Source organism: Narcine bancroftii, chromosome 6 (assembly GCF_036971445.1).
Source record: "Narcine bancroftii isolate sNarBan1 chromosome 6, sNarBan1.hap1, whole genome shotgun sequence".
NCBI lineage: Eukaryota > Metazoa > Chordata > Chondrichthyes > Torpediniformes > Narcinidae > Narcine > Narcine bancroftii.
In genome coordinates this window covers 19,623,376-19,639,364 of record NC_091474.1, presented here as the reverse complement: position 1 = coordinate 19,639,364, position 15,989 = coordinate 19,623,376, and the positions used below count along the sequence as shown (strand labels likewise).

Below are 15,989 nucleotides of genomic sequence, written 5' to 3'. Positions count from 1 at the left end.
ATGGACAATAGATCAGGTGCAGCTGGAAACCAGGGGAAGGGATAACCGCAGTCAAAGGTTCTTTCACCACTGGAAATTGAGGGAATACTCCTCAAAAACCTGAAGCATGTGGAACCTCAGGGGGGTGTGGGCATATTAGTGGCCATGAGGCTAACACTACAATATGTAGAATCTGAATGTATAGACTAAATATCAATATGAAAGCTTGGAGATTAGAACTCTAGAAAGCATTTGTACTGTTTTCCTTGAATACATTTTTATTGTGAATTAAGTTTATTTTTGAAATTTGAAAATTTCTCAAATTCAATTGCCCAACAATTTTTTTTTTACAGCATGGCGATTGCTATTGTTTCCATGTTGCAAAGAAAATTTAGCCAGTTCAGGCCATATGTGATTCTGGGTCTGAAGTGTTTTAAGGCAAAGTGGGAGGCTTTGGGCTGGCTGGGTTAACACAGCAGAAGATGCATTGGGAAGGATGGTGGCGTATGGGGATTTGAGGTGGGTGTGAGTGGTGAGGGTGAATGAGGCTGTAGAAGGGTGTATGAGTGAATATGAGAATGAGCTTATGGGGTGAATGAATGGGAGGCTGGAGGTTTGTAGGTTGGATGGATAAATGAAGGATTGTGGGGTAGGGATGTGTGGATGTTTTGGAGTGTAGGCTTTTTTGGGATGGGTTGGTGAATGGGTAACTGTGGGTGCATCTATGATGAGCTCATCAACTTCATTCACTTCATTGTCAACTTCCACCCCTGATCTCAAATTCACTTGGTTCATCTCAGCCAACACTCACCCCTTTCTTGATCTCTCTGTCTCCATCTTGGGAGACCAACTTTCCACTGACATATTTTACAAACCCACCAACTCCTTGCCTTCTCAATGCCTTCCACACATCATATGATGACATTAACAGCGAAGTGCCACCCCTCTGCACCCACTGGTGTCTTGCAGGGGTGTGGACCACACCAGGTGACACCATCAGAGGGGGTGACACCAAAATGGCTGTCTACAATTTTTTTGTGCAGTGTTTCAGTAGAAATTTATTCCTTTTTATAAAAATATCCCTGTAGTTAATTATAACAACAAAAATATTTTTGTAAGCCCAGCTTACAAGGCTAAAACTCGATGCTAATTTGCTTTTTGAACCTTCTAATGTGCTACGGTCAGAGCTGTCATTATTACCCAATTACAAAGATGCTTCGAATCACGTGGTTTCATCTACACGCACAACAAACGTGCTGGTGTTTTTATAGTTGCTGCTTTTGTCAAATTTTCTGGTGTTTTAGCTACAATATTGTGGTAATTAGTATTTGTGAACCTATATCAATAACTCTTTTGAGAATGAATTAAAGGAAAAAAGGATGTAACTACTAATGTTGCCATTCAATGTAGAAAGATTTTACAAAACAATTTTGTTGTTAGTATTCATTTAATATTCATATGATATTGTAATTTGAAGGTGAATTTTAATTTTGCTAGTTGTTTATCTCACTGCTGTTGCCATTACATGGGAATTAAAATTTAGGAGTAACATCAGTCCAAAAAACATTACAAAGGATTCTGTATGGTCTGGTACAGGAGGAATCCATAAGGGGGGGGGGGGGGTGGGGGGAACTACATGAATTACTTGCACTGGGTGACATCAACCTTAGTGACACCATTGTGCGCACCTCCACATCCCCTGATGATCCCATCCTGTCCGTATCTGAGGATGACGTGTGTGCTGCCTTCAGGAGAGTGGATCTGAGGAAACCATCTGGCCCAGATGGAGTACCCGGCCAAGTATTAAAAATCTGTGCTGACCAACTTACCAATATATTCCTGAATATCTTCAATATCTCACTCCAGCAGGGAATGGCACCCTCCTGCTTCAAACAGGCATCAATCATACTGGGGCGCAAGAAGAATGTAGTAACCTGCTTTAAAGACTAGTAGCACTTACATCAACAGTGATGAAGTGTTTCAAAAGGCTGGTGTTGATGCATATCGGCCCCTATCTGAGCAGTCACATGGATACGATCCGGTTCGCCTATCATAGCAACAGCTCTTCAGCAGATGCCATCTCACTGGCTCTACAATAAGCCCTGGAACACATGGACAGTAGAGATGCATTCATCAGAATGCACTTTATTGACTGCAGTTCAGCATTTAACACCATCATCCCCTCAAAACTGATCAGTAAACCAAGACCTGAGACTCAACACCCCACTGTATAATTAGATCTTGGATCTTCTCATCTCCAGGCCACAATCAGTGAGGATTGGTAAGAACATCTCCTCCACAATATCCCTCAGTACGGGAGCACCACAGGGTTACATTCTTAGCCCCATGCTCTACTCACCTGTGTGACTCAGTACGACAATAACACCATCTACAAATTTGCCAGTGATACCAACGGTGGGTTGTATAAAGAAAAGTGATGAGTCAGCATACAGGAGGGAGCTTGAAAACTTGGCTGAACGGTGCATGAACAACAGTGATACACTCAATGACACCAAAGCTAAGCAGCTAATGATTGACTTCTGGAAGGGAAAGCCAGAGGTATGGAATCCAGTGATCATTGGGGGATCAGAGGTGAGCAAATTTAAGTTCTTGGGAGTCACTATCTCGGAGAATCTTTCCTGGACCCAACACACTAATAGCATCATGAAGAAAACACGTCAGCACCTCTACTTCCTCAGGAGTTTGTAGAGGTTTGGTATGACGCCAGAACTCTGTAACTCTCTACTTACAAACGGCAACATTGTAATAGTGATTTATAACTCCAATGTCCTGAGTGAACTGAAAGACTCCCATTACCACAGCTCAGGGTGCAAGTAAAAAGAGAGAGAAAAAAAGCAAAAGGTTCATTACACAAGCTGCACTCGAAATGTGCATTACAAAAGATGCAGTTGTTGAGCTCGGGTGTCCAATTATGACTTTTCCATGGCAACAGCTGACATTTGCCTGCTTGAAAGTTCTGTGCATAAGTGACAACAGTTCCTTGCTGTTTAAACAGAACAGTAGGAATCCGTGATGGGATTGCAGCAGTCTGGTTTGATGAGTGTTTCGTAAACCCTCACATAGAGAAGGGGAACAACTTAAAAGGTAGTCTTCTCCTGCGGGGGGGGGGGGGGGGGGGGGGGCAGTGGGTTGTTTGGAGAGCTCAAAAGATGGATTAGTCAGGGGCCATCTCCGGTGTGGGAGGACCAGATGGGAGGCTGGTCCAGGTCAGGGTGAACTGCTCACGGGAAGCTCCAGCCCCATGGGGCTTCCCTCCGCGATGCTCTCTCCTGTGGTTCACCAGCAAAGTGACATTGTTGAAGTTCCCCTCTGTAATGCAAACTTGAGCGGGTGCTCCCTGGTGCATGTTCCCTGATCCATTCACGAGGGTAGTGGCTTCCAGGATATTTTTCCCAATTGCCAGTCAAATAAGAGGCAAGACCACTTCTCTAATGTCAGAGCTAAGTAGCCCGCCAAGGCACCAGTCATATAAATATCCACAATCACTGCCCACTCCATAACAATCTGTGTCCCCACACCAATGGTGTGTCATTGTGGCCAGCCGTGCAGGCCCCATTCTAGGAGGGTAGGTGTAATGGAAGATTTAGACCAGCTGATGCAAGAAGGGATGCAGTTGCATCAGAAGGCATAATCTAAATTCCACCATGAGGCCCAGGATGCAGTTGAATCGGAAGACATTATCTAAATTTACACTATGGGGCCCAGGGATGCATATGAATCAGTAGACATTATCCAACTTCCACCATGAGGCCAAGAGATGCAGTTTTCTTTTGTTGGTCGCAGACTGTCAGGAGACCTTGAAGATAATTAAATCATTTGTTCAAAGAGATAAAGATCTGAAGTAAACAACTTTTGGGTAATATAAGCCATGGTCCCACTGCTGAAGTTTGAGACTCTCCAAGAGGCGGCAACATCTCTCAGCAAGAAGAAGAACTTCAAGATTCCAAACCAAAGTCCTGGTCCGGGGAGGTGGAGAAGCTGCTACCGGCGCCCAGACAACCTACTACAAGTGTACAGTCGTCGCCTCGCTTAGGCAGTTGGGGCCAGTCCAGGCATTGATAAGTATAATTGGGAAGGGCTTGCATGTTATAGTGTGAATTCAGTTTTAGATTTAGTAATAAAAACTTGTATAAACTGAACTGCTCTTGGTGTGTGTCTATTTTCTTTCGGTAGCTCGAACACTGACCAATCTAAAACGAACAAAGTGAGAGGTACAAGTTTACCAAGACAATTGGCGTAGTCAGCAGGATTGGTCTCAAGATGTTTCGCCAAAAGAAAAAGGTGAGCCCTGAGCAGTTCTTGATTCCGGGATGGACTTGCAAAGACGATGGGTTTGGCATGTTGGCCAATACCCTGTCTTTGTTGGGACCACCCATTAGATGGAATGAGAAGTTAGACCCATCAAGTGCACCTCTGGGAGAGCGGGTTGCCACTCTCCTTCGAGAAAGTAAATTTCCTGGTAAAAAGGGGATGCTGATGGACAGTTTTTGGCTGCTGGCCACAGCCTTACGCCACTCCGTTCAGCATGAAGCAGAATTAGTTCAAAGAGAAGTAGAATCTTAGTACAAGAGAGAGCAATTAGAGGAGGAGCTAGAAGCCATGCGACAAAGCCGTTCCATGATGAGCGAGATTGTTCGCACCAGTCAGGACCGAGCCAAAGAATGGGAAGATAAGCATGTCCAAATGATCTGCCGTAATATTAAAATCCGGCAGCAGCTCTGTGCAGATAAAGAAAGGCATGGAGTAGAACCCGATCCACATCGTATTCATGCCATGATAAGGAATGGTGATGATCCTGATGCAATTGATGAATGGGACGGGAATATCTGGAATGATGACCATGGTAATAATGCAGATACTCCTCAGCATGTGTCTAACATACTGCCCTCTCCACCCGCTGTTCACGCCCGCCCCATAAGGCAGCAGACTTCCCAAACAGATGGAAGGGGGGATGATGTAAGGGTAGTGATTGAAGGGATAGATACCCCAATCTCCCAAGCGGACCCAGGGGAAAATACCCGAACCCCTGCTTATGCTCTATGGCCTACCCCCTCTACAGGATGGCCTAGGCCTCGTCCCGTCCACTGGGTAAAGGACCCTGTGGGCCAAAGTGGGAGCAGAGGTCAATGATACTCGACTTCTCTATAAAAGAGCTGGCTGCCATTGGAGATCGATTTAGGCAAAAGGCGGGAGAAACTCTGGCAGCCTGGCTCCTGCGAGTTTGGGAGCAAGGAGGGGGTAATGTATATTTAACCCCTGAGGAATTGTTGGGATTAGGAACTTTGACTACTGATATCTGGGACACTGCTGAGCTGCGGGGTAGAGGAAGAGAGATGGATTACTTACTTGCCGCTCTAGGGGATGCCCTGCTACAAGTATACCCATCACCAGTAGATTGGGATTTACATTTGCAGAACAATTGGGCACCCCAGAGGAGGGCATAGCAGTAATTCGTCAACAGGCCCTGGCCTCTGCCTTGTATGCAGGGCGTTTGAGGCTGTGGGGACATGGGGGAGCCCTGATGAAGAGATATTCACAGTCGGAATGCACACCCGATTGGTTCGTTCCGCCCAACCCACTGTGCGGGGACTGGTTCCGTCCGTAACTAGTCCGCTAATTCGGCACCCTGTGTCTGAAGCAGTGCATGCCTTATCTGGGCTTCGAGAATTAGAGTTGGGAGGTAAAATCCACTCACGTACAGCCCGGGTTAAATCAGACAAACAGGATGAAAAGAGAGGGCCTGCTGCTAATAACGGACCGACAAGAAAGGACCTTTTTCTAAACTTGTTAAAGTTAGGCGTACCTAAAAGTGATATTGATGGGAAACCTACCTCAGTCCTTAATGCCCTTTATAAGAGGAAGGCAAAGGAACATCATCCCCAGCTGCTGAGTCCTCCTGGCCCAACTGTGCCTTCCGCTCCGACTGCTGCTCCCATCGAGCCAGCTTCTCTTGCTCCAGTTATCCGTGATGAGATACAACAAATGGTTAAAAAGGCTCTTATGGATAATAGTGGCATGTGGGCCTGGAAGCCCCCGAACCCTACTAAAGCATGAGGGTGTGGGCAGGGCCCCCATGTCTTCTCTATTGAGACACGACGGATACATGGGGACCCACGACCCTACATACCGTTAACAAGCCATTGGGGTGGGGGTAATGACCGCCAATATTTGGCCTTGGTCGACACCGGTGTGGAGCACTCGGTGATTCCTGGTAACCCCGACCTCTGGACTGGACCGACATTTTGAATAGAGGAGATGAGAGGAGCGATCACCCTGGTGAAGGAAATAAAAGTCCGCACCACAGTGGGTGATGGCCCTTCCCCTGTCTGGTTACATGCCCTGGTGGCTGCCACTGACGAGTGCATCCTGGGTATTAATATGTTGGCCGGTATGGCCCTTAATACTAGCCAAGGGGGATTTTCATTTGGAATTCGGACTATTACCAAAAGACTAGTGGTGCGTCGGGCTAAGTGGGATCCTGTGATGGTGCCTCCCCCCCCCCCCCCCCGAAACCAGTATGCATTCCACAATATCGCCTCCCTGGGGGCAGGAAGAGATTACTACCACCATTGATGCTTTGCAAGAAGGGGTAGTGAGGCCCGCAACGTCGCCCTTTAATAGCCCTGTTTGGCCGGTCCAGAAGCCAGACGGCTCCTGGAGAATGACAGTTGATTATTGTTTCGTGAACAAACATGGCCCACCACTTGCTTCGTCAGTTCTGGACATTGTCACCCGTAATGAAAACATTGCTACTGGGAACTCAGGAACATGGTATGCTGTCATTGATCTCGCTAACACCTTCTTCAGTATTCTTATAGCTGAGGACTCACAGGATCAGTTCGGCTTTACCTGGAAGAGGCGTCAGTATACCTTCACCCGCCTCCCTCAGGGCTATGTACACTCTCCCACTATTTGCCACAACTAACTGCCCGTGATTTGGAGACGGTGTCAGTATTGTCTTCCTTCTCAATTCACCATTATATTGATGATGTGATGATCCAAGGGTCCACGGAAGAGATCGTACAAAAAGCAGAACAAGAGGACGACTGGTTTACTGATGGTAGCAGCCGGTGGGTGCAAGGAAAGCAGAAGTGGAAGGCGATGGCTTACCATCCCAGGTCAGGAACTCACTTATTGGAGGAGGGGTATGGTGGCTCCAGTCAGTATGCTGAGTTGAAGGCGGTCACTTTACCACTAGACCCCCATGATCACCCTCTTCGCTTGTTTGCTGATTCCTGGGCTGTGGCTAATGGACTACTGGTATGGATGCCTGATTGGCAAAATAATGACTGGCTGATACATGACCGCCCAGTATGGGGCAAACAGTTGTGGCAGCTGTTGTGGGATGCTTCCCATCATTGTGAGATAACCGTATATCACTTTGACGCCCATACCAATGCAACGACGAACATGGCACAACATAACGCAGTAGCAGATCAGCTTGCCACTATCAGCCATGCCAATACCATCCTGCTGGCTCAATGGGCACACAAACAGTGTGGCCATTTGGGGGAGAAGGGATCAGCTATGTGGGCCTGTACACATGCCTTACCCATTCATCAGGACGATGTCCGCATGGTCGTGTGGACATGCCCAGCATGCCAGCTTGTGAAGTCCCACACTGTTCATCCTGGTTCGCATGGCTGAATAAGACTGGGAACTCGCTATGCCAGACTGTATGGGTAAACGTTACGTCCTAGTAATGGTTGACACCATTTCGGGCCTGGTTTTTGCTTTTCCCACCAACACATCTGACCAAGCTAGCACTATCCAAGGACTAAACCATTTAATTTCTTGTTATGATGTACCAGAGGAAATTCAGTCTGATAATGGCTCGCACTTCTTCGGGAAGGCAATCTGTGATTGGGCAGCTGACAACAGTATTTTATGGGTCCACCATATTCCTTATTACCCACAGGTTGCCGGGTTATTTGAACAAATGAATGGCTTACTGAAGGAACAAATTCGTTTGTTAACACCACTGGGGACCCTGAAGGGGTGGCGCCATGTGCTGCAGCAGGCAGTCGACAATTTGAATCATCGCCCTTTGAAGGGAGGTACACCTTTCCACCAACTTCTTCACACTTCTGAACTACAGCCTATTCCAGAGGAAAAACAGTCATTTCCCCCCATTCCCGAGCGAGAGAATGTCGGACAAAAGGTATGGGTGGCACCAGCAGGTAGTGGCCCTCATGTAAAAGGGGAAATAGTGACACCTGCCCAGGGTAACACTCGGTGGGTAGCTATTGAGGGACAGGATGATTTAGTTTGTTTAAATACTGAATGCTTACGGCATCGTGAGTGACATATGTCAGGTTTCTTTGTTCCAGGTCCTCCATCTTGTGCTCATGCTGATCTGCCTTAACCGCTGCTTTGGTGCCAGCAACTGGATTTGTAATGTCAAGGACATTCCAAGGGAATTGCCCTTGGGGGACACGGCCCGATGTATCCACTAATATATCTGATATTGTTAAGCATGTTTCAAAATCTGTTCGTGAGCTTCAGTGTCTGGGTATTGTGGCCCACAAAGATAGTTTGAATCCTTTTTCATGGTTAAATGGTCCATTTGGGGGGATTGGACCACAATATTCTCCGTTGGTTGTTCGCATTATTGCTATTTTTGTGCTTATTATAGTTTTAGTTTCTTTTTTTCACTCCTTCTGTACTCAAATGCTTGTTAGGTCTCGTAAGTGACAGGCTGCGACCAAGGGGTGGAACGTAATGGAGGATTTAGACCAGCTGATGCAAGAAGGGATGGAGTTGCATCAGAAGACATAACCTAAATTCCACTATGGGGCCCAGGATGCAGTTGAATAGGAAGACATTATCTAAATTTACACTATGGGGCCCAGGGATGCATATTAATCAGTAGACATTATCCAACTTCCACCATGAGGCCAAGAGATGCAGTTGTCTTTTGTTGGTCGCAGACTGTCAGGAGACCTTGAAGATAATTAAATCATTTGTTCAAAGAGATAAGATCTGAAGTAAACAACTTTTGGGTAATATAAGCCATGGTCCCACTGCTGAGAGACTCACCAAGAGGTGGCAACATCTCTCAGCAAGAAGAAGAACTTCAAGATTCCAAACCAACGTCCCAGTCCGGGGAGGTGGAGAAGTTGCTACCGGTGCCCAGACAACCTACTACAAGTGTGCAGTCATCACCTCGCTTTGGCAGTTGGGACCAGTCCAGGCATTGATAAGTATAATTGGGAAGGGCTTGCATGTTGTAGTGTGAATTCAGCTTTAGATTTAGTAATAAAGACTTGTATAAACTGAATTGCTCTCGGTGTGTGTCTATTTTCTTTCGGTGGCTCGAACACTGTGACCAATCTAAAACAAACTAAGTGAGAGATATAAGTTTACCCAAGACAGTAGGGAACCCACAAGGCATTGCCCATCACAGGTCACCCAGGATGCTCTCTTTCCAATGAGAGAGGTGGACATTAGGGACCCCCTCATCCCACAGCTGCGGCTAAGTGTTCTCTTGACTCTGGTGGTATCAGTCCTCTTGTCTGTTTAGCTCCTTAGTGAAGTAATCCCAGGACTCCATAATTTCACATACCCACCCTAGGCATCCCATTTTTGGCTACAGCCTCATTTTGGAGGGTCAGCAAGGTGCCCTTGCAGCAGACCTGGGACCAAGTGTCCAGCCAAAACTCTTAGAAACCTGTTTGCAGCACTTATTGTCATGTTTGGAAGGGTATCGGGCTCGGCGTGTTCCCAGAGAGATGAGTCAGGACACAAGTGTTACAAACACAGGTAACTTTAATGAACACACAGGAGACAAATTGGGGAGAACTTCAAACGAAACTCAACTACCATATTACTAAACAACTATATAGGACCTAGGTGGACTCCAATACCAGTGGCCGTCTATAATCACAGGGACTTCAGCAGACACTCCCAATCCCTGTATCTCAGGGTGAGGCTCCGTGTTAAGTTATAGTCACACATTCAAACAAGATAGGGACTTAAACGTACACTCGTGGTTCCCTTTACCTTTGAGGGGGGATGGCTTTCTGCAAGGACTGATCTATCAGTTGCGACATGGTGCACAGCAATGTCCAGAGCTTGGTCCACGAGGCAGTGAGAAATGTTTTATACAGTTCTGATCTGGACACCTAGCCAATAATGACCCTAGGTAAGTTAAATGAGCCAACAGCAAGGTATGCAGCAATGGATGGCTAGAATCTAACCTTAATTAACAAGATGATGTGACTTCTGAATATGTTTCAGACAGGGAGAGCATGTGACCACCCGCAATCCACAATATTCCATATAGGCAGGGAGGCTACGTTTTCCTCCACAATCCATATATAACAGGGATACCCCTGAGTGTTACACCCTCCAAAAGGTAGTGGATACAGCACAGGACATCAAAAACAAAAACCCTCTCCACTATCCAGAACATTTACAGGGACTGCTGCCATCGGAGAGAAGCAGCAATCAAGGATCCACACCACCTAGCACACATTCTATTCTCGCTGCTGCCATTAGGAAAGAGGTATTGGTACCACAAGACTCGCACCACCATGTTCAGGAACAACTGCTACCCCTCCACCATCAGACTCCTCAACAACAAACTCAGAGACTCATTTAAGGACTCTTACTTGTGCACTTTATTGATATTTTTCATTCTCTGTGATTTGCGCAGTCAGTTGTTTACATTCATTGTCTGTTTACAGTTCTTTATTTCTTTACATTTTGCTCTGTGTAGTTTGTTTTTGCACTACCTCAGGAAAAAGTACTCAGGATTATATATGATGTTATATATGTACTCTGACAATGAATCTAAAATCTAATCCCCCAGTTACTTCGACTACACTTCTTCATACCCAGTCCCCTGTCCTTTCTCGCAATTTCTTCTCCAATACCCTCGCTGAAGGATGGGTTCCAATCTCTCTCCCACCTCCCAAGCAAGGCACAGACTCCAAACACTTCAATTCCGTGCTCCACAGTCCCATGGTCAAATGTCTGTTCATGGCCTCATGTACTATCCCACCAAGATCACCTGTAAATTGGAGAAGGAAGACTTTATTTTCCATCTGGGTATTCACCAACTGGATGGCATTGCCTTTGGGAACATTCTCCTCCCCCTGCCCCTCTCTCCCTACCATTTTGTTTGTATTTTTCCATACCTTGCAAAGGACTCTCACCCAAAGCATTATTTATGTATCTTTATCTTTGTTAAATAAAGTTCACTGTTTGACCAGCTGAGATTCTCCAACATTGTGTTTTTACTGTGGGTTACTTTGAGGATCCATGGATATATGTGAAAAAGGTGAGGGGAAGTCATAAATGTTGTTAATCTCATCTTAACACATCGAGGGAAGTTGTGGTATTGTTTTCAGAACTGCAACAAAATATCAGATTAACTTCTTATCATCTGCCCCCACTACTAAACCTTGCAATGACTACATTGAACATCCTGTCAGCGACTGCCAGAAATTCATTTGCGTAGAAATGATGATACGTTCTTGCGAATTTTCACTGCTTATCCATAGCACCGTGAAATGCCTAAGCTGCAAACAAGCAGCTAACCAATTTCCATACAAGTAAAAACAGATGAAGATAAGAACATGACTCAAATGCTACAAGGTTGCTGAAGTCTCCAATTCCATGCACTCAGACTCACTAAGAGGTACTTCAAGACTTTCCAGGTTGCTAATGTTTTTAATTGGACAAAAATACATTTCTTGTAGCCCATAAGTGATGGTCAAATTGAAAAAAAGTGGTATTGATGCAAGAAGGTTTCAACATTCCATAAAATATTACAGAAAAATGTTGTCTTGAGTGTTAAGACAAGTATATCCATTTTATCTATTATCAGACCACATCATTTACATCTGCACCTTGCCTTCTTCTGTCTAAACTACTTTTGGCACAGACGTCATCGGCCAAAGTGTGTAAATGATGGTCAATGTTGACTCAGTGTCTTTTTCTGTTTCTGTGCTGTATGATCCTATGATTCTAAGTACCCTTGAAGTGTAGTTATTGTCAGGAATATAGCAAAATGAAACAGCCAACATAAACACGGTAAGTTCTCAAAAACATTAATTTAGGTCATGAATGGAGAAATTCATCCTCTGTGGCCTTCAATAGAAACAATGTTTATCATAAATCCATGACTACATTTCATGTTTAATGGGCAAAACAGTCACTGAACTTTCAGCCCACATGATATCACAGTGATGTTGACTGACAAATTTATATCAAACAGGACATCAGTGATAACTCCTCTGCTTGTCTGTGAAATTGCACCAAAGGAATGTGAGCGATGAGGTAGGGTCTCATTTTAATGTTTCAGCTGAAAGACATCTCAATACTGCACTGAAATCATGTACTGGATGCTCCGTGCTTAAGGATCAGAAAAGGGATTTGAATGTGTAACCTCTGATTCAAAAACTGGCTACCTACTCAGCCACAGTGCAGCGATGGGTTAATCTGAGATTCAGATGAGCCAGCTAGAGACATATGGAGGCATTACAAAAGTTTGGCTTTGTGTTTGTTCTGTAAGCATCTGTGTATCTTTCAGTGTCTGGGATCATGCCTATATCCAAGTTTTTTTAAAAAAAGCTAAAGCTTCTCTTTCGCAATTACCCATCTCATTTACCCATTTCAACACAAGTTAACCTTAGAGTTGATTCTGCACAGTAGGAGGACATTTGACCAATCGGGTTCATGCTGGCTTCTCATGCAACCATTCTGCCAGTCGCTTCCGCCTCCCCTTTCCCATAGCCTTGCAATTATTCTCCCTTAGATGTCAATGCAATTCCCATTGGAAGTTCGTCTGTCAACAGTGAAATTCCAGATCAAAACTACTCTGTGAGGGAAAAAAAAATCTTCCTTCCCTCTCCCTTTGATCTTTTGACCAAAACATTAGATGTGTGCTCCCTGATCCTTGACCCATCTATTATTTACCCTAGCTAAACCAGTCATGATCTTGGACATTCTTATCAGCTCTCCTCTCAATTTCCTTCACTCCACGGAGAGAAGCCATAGTTTTGTGAGTTTTATTTGCTCGCAATCTTATGCCGTTTTAAGTGCATGTTAGAGATGCTTGATTTTCGACATGTCATTAAACCGAATCCTACCTCCCTCAGGTGGTTGCAAATTACTTGAGTATGAAGGTATGCTCATGTCAAAATGATTTATAAAGGAAACAAAAGAGGCATTGGTGCTTTTTAAATTTAAAATTTTAATTTATAAAATTTATATTTGGTCTTTGTTACGTCTCAATCTTTTGGATCCCGGATGGGCCCCCCACTTTGTAACGCCTCAAACCAGCAACAACGAAAGACAAAATTTAAAAGGGTTACATTTTAATTCTATGGTTATTAATGACTATTAACAATACCATATTAACCCAATTAACGCCACTAAAAATATCTATAACAAATATACTGATATATCTTTATATACTGTGTATGTAAAAAGAAACTCAGACCATTATGGTCTGTGCCCAATATTCAAAAAGAGAAAAATACCCCCAAAAAACCCAGGTCAATCAGGGATGGAGGTCAGTCCAAAAAACACAGTCCACAGAATTCAATCTCAAAGCTCAATGTCCAAATTCAGTTCTTTAACTGAATAACAAAAGGACATCATATTGAAAGTTGGAGAGAGAGATGACTGATGTTATGTTGTTGTAAGCTTACAAATCCTTTTTCAAGGTTTCCCTTGGTTTTCAAATTGTGGTTTTTAACCCTTCATTAACTTGTGAGGCATGTGCCTTTTACACAGCTATCCAGTTGGTCTCTGCTGCTCCAATTGCCGTTTTGAACGTTCCATTATCTTTCTGGCTGCATCACAAGTCACACAGAGTTCCCAGCAGAATTCCATCCTTTATGATGACAGTCCACAGTCCAAAAGGTTAGTCCATGGTCCAACATACACTACTAGAACAGGCCCTTCTGGCCCACGAGCTTGTGCTGCCAAAATACCCCAGTTAACCTACACTTAACCTGTATATTTTGAAGGGTGGGAGGAAACTGGAGCACCTGGAGGAAACCCACACTGACATGGGGAGAACGCACAAACTCCTCACAGACAACGCCAGATTCGAACCCGGTTGGCTAGCGCTGCAACTGCTACACTAACCATGCCTCTTGGTAAAATTGTGCATTGGTTTGGCATGCTAATTGTATAAAAGTATATTTTTAAAATTAAAAATAATCTGCATGCCATGCTGGTATTCATCCCTCAATCAATATAATTCAGCCATTTGTTGGGGCATAATCACATTGCCTTGTGGAATCTTGCTGTGCACAATTTGGCTGACACTTTTCCATTTATAACTGTGTCCGCACTTCAAAATTGGTTGTGAAGAGCTTTGGGATTCCCTGCGGCAATAAAAGATACCGCAAAAAGGCGAGTGTCCCTTTTCGCCTAGATTAGCCATTCTTAACGTGGACATATTTAAGGGGAACCACAGAGTGAAATCATAAAATATTTTCTTTTACGTAGTTGGTGGAAAAGAAGTATGGAAGAAACCCACTAAACTTGACCACTTCGCAGGGAAGGTGGCCCATAAACTTTGAGCAGAGCCTGTAGAGGGACATAGCTGAAAAAAAGGGTTGAGAATGCTGCTCTAAAGCTCCGACAAATGCACCAGATTTTATTTTCAAATTAGGATTGCTTGGTTTTGAGTTGCTGCTGTTTATGCAGTGCTCACCAGAGTATGCTGTGATAATGAATGCAAGAAGTACCTTATGTATCTGTTTATAATATGCCCAGTAAATGAACTGTGACAGGCACAGATTGAGTCTGGTGTTAACCATGCTGAAATAATTCACTTCTTGCTGTCGAAGAGACCATTGATTTTTCTGTGACATGGACTCTTGCAGAATAGTTAGTTAGTTATTTTAGCTTCAGTTTTCCCCATTGCACCATGGAAAAACTAAGTAGAGTTTTCTTGCTTTCTCCTTCCTTTTCATTGTACTATTTCAATTTTAAAAAAATAATAAACTAAGAAATCCCACAATTACAAAATCTTGGGTCATTTTTGGGTTAATTAATTTGAATGGTGAAGAAAGAGTGCTGAAATTGATCACAAGATATAGGAGCAGAAGTAGGCCGATTGAAGCTGCTCTGCAATTCTATCATTCCATCCTCCCACTCAGCCCCACTTTCCGGCCTTCTCCCCGTAACCCTTGATGCCCTGACTCGTCAAATACTTGTCAATCTCAATATAGCCGATCTAATCTACTATAATTGTGTATCTTAAGAGAAAGAAAATGATGTCATAAGACCTTGAGGTCAGGCCAGGTCACACAGATGATGAGTTTGAGGTTGCATGGAGAGCCATCAGCTCCCTGCCTTCAGTGCATTTGGGCATTTTTGACCCTTGTACTGAGTCCAGGGCTGCTCTCTAATATCTTGAATTAAAGACCAAATAGGTTTCCTATCTGACCCTTTATCCCAGCCATACTTGGTGCATCATGCCGAACTTCATTCATTTGGATAAGGATGATTAAAAAGATAAGGTTAACTAATTTATTTTGTTCATAATTCTTTATTTCTGTGCACATTTACGTTTTCAATGAATTAACAGTCTGTGCAGTGCCTTGTATTGATTATGGTATGGCCCATTATAAAAGTCATTCTCTAAGTTAAGAACTTCACATTCTGTAAGTCCTGTGCTCTAGATGACTAAAGGGAGCAGCATCTTAACTGAGAAATTTGTACCAAAAAGTCTATGTAAAGCCTTTTAGACATACCAAAACTTATGACTCAGGTCTTGAGTTAGAAATAAAACACGAACGTCTGCAGACACCGTGGTTGAAGTAGAACCACAATCCAACTGGATGGCATTAACGTTGACTTCTCCAGTTTCTCCTAGCCAACTCTCTTTTCTTCCTCCCTTCTTTTTCTCTTTCTTCTTTCCTCCCAGTCTTCACCACCTTCCCCCTTTGTTCACAGAGCCATACCTACACCCCCGGTGTGCCCTTCCTCCCTTATCCATCTTATGACTTCCTGGCTTTGGG

The 15,989-nt window shown here is 44.1% G+C and overlaps 1 long non-coding RNA gene across 1 annotated transcript in view; it reads left to right on the top strand.

The window, feature by feature from the left end:
- The first annotated feature begins 12,174 nt into the window (after positions 1–12,174).
- Positions 12,175–15,989, top strand: part of LOC138737442 (uncharacterized) — a 37,456-nt gene continuing 33,641 nt past the window's right edge. The window contains exon 1 of the long non-coding RNA XR_011340922.1: positions 12,175–12,285. This is a non-coding gene — a long non-coding RNA (uncharacterized lncRNA). The remainder of the gene's footprint in view (positions 12,286–15,989) is intronic.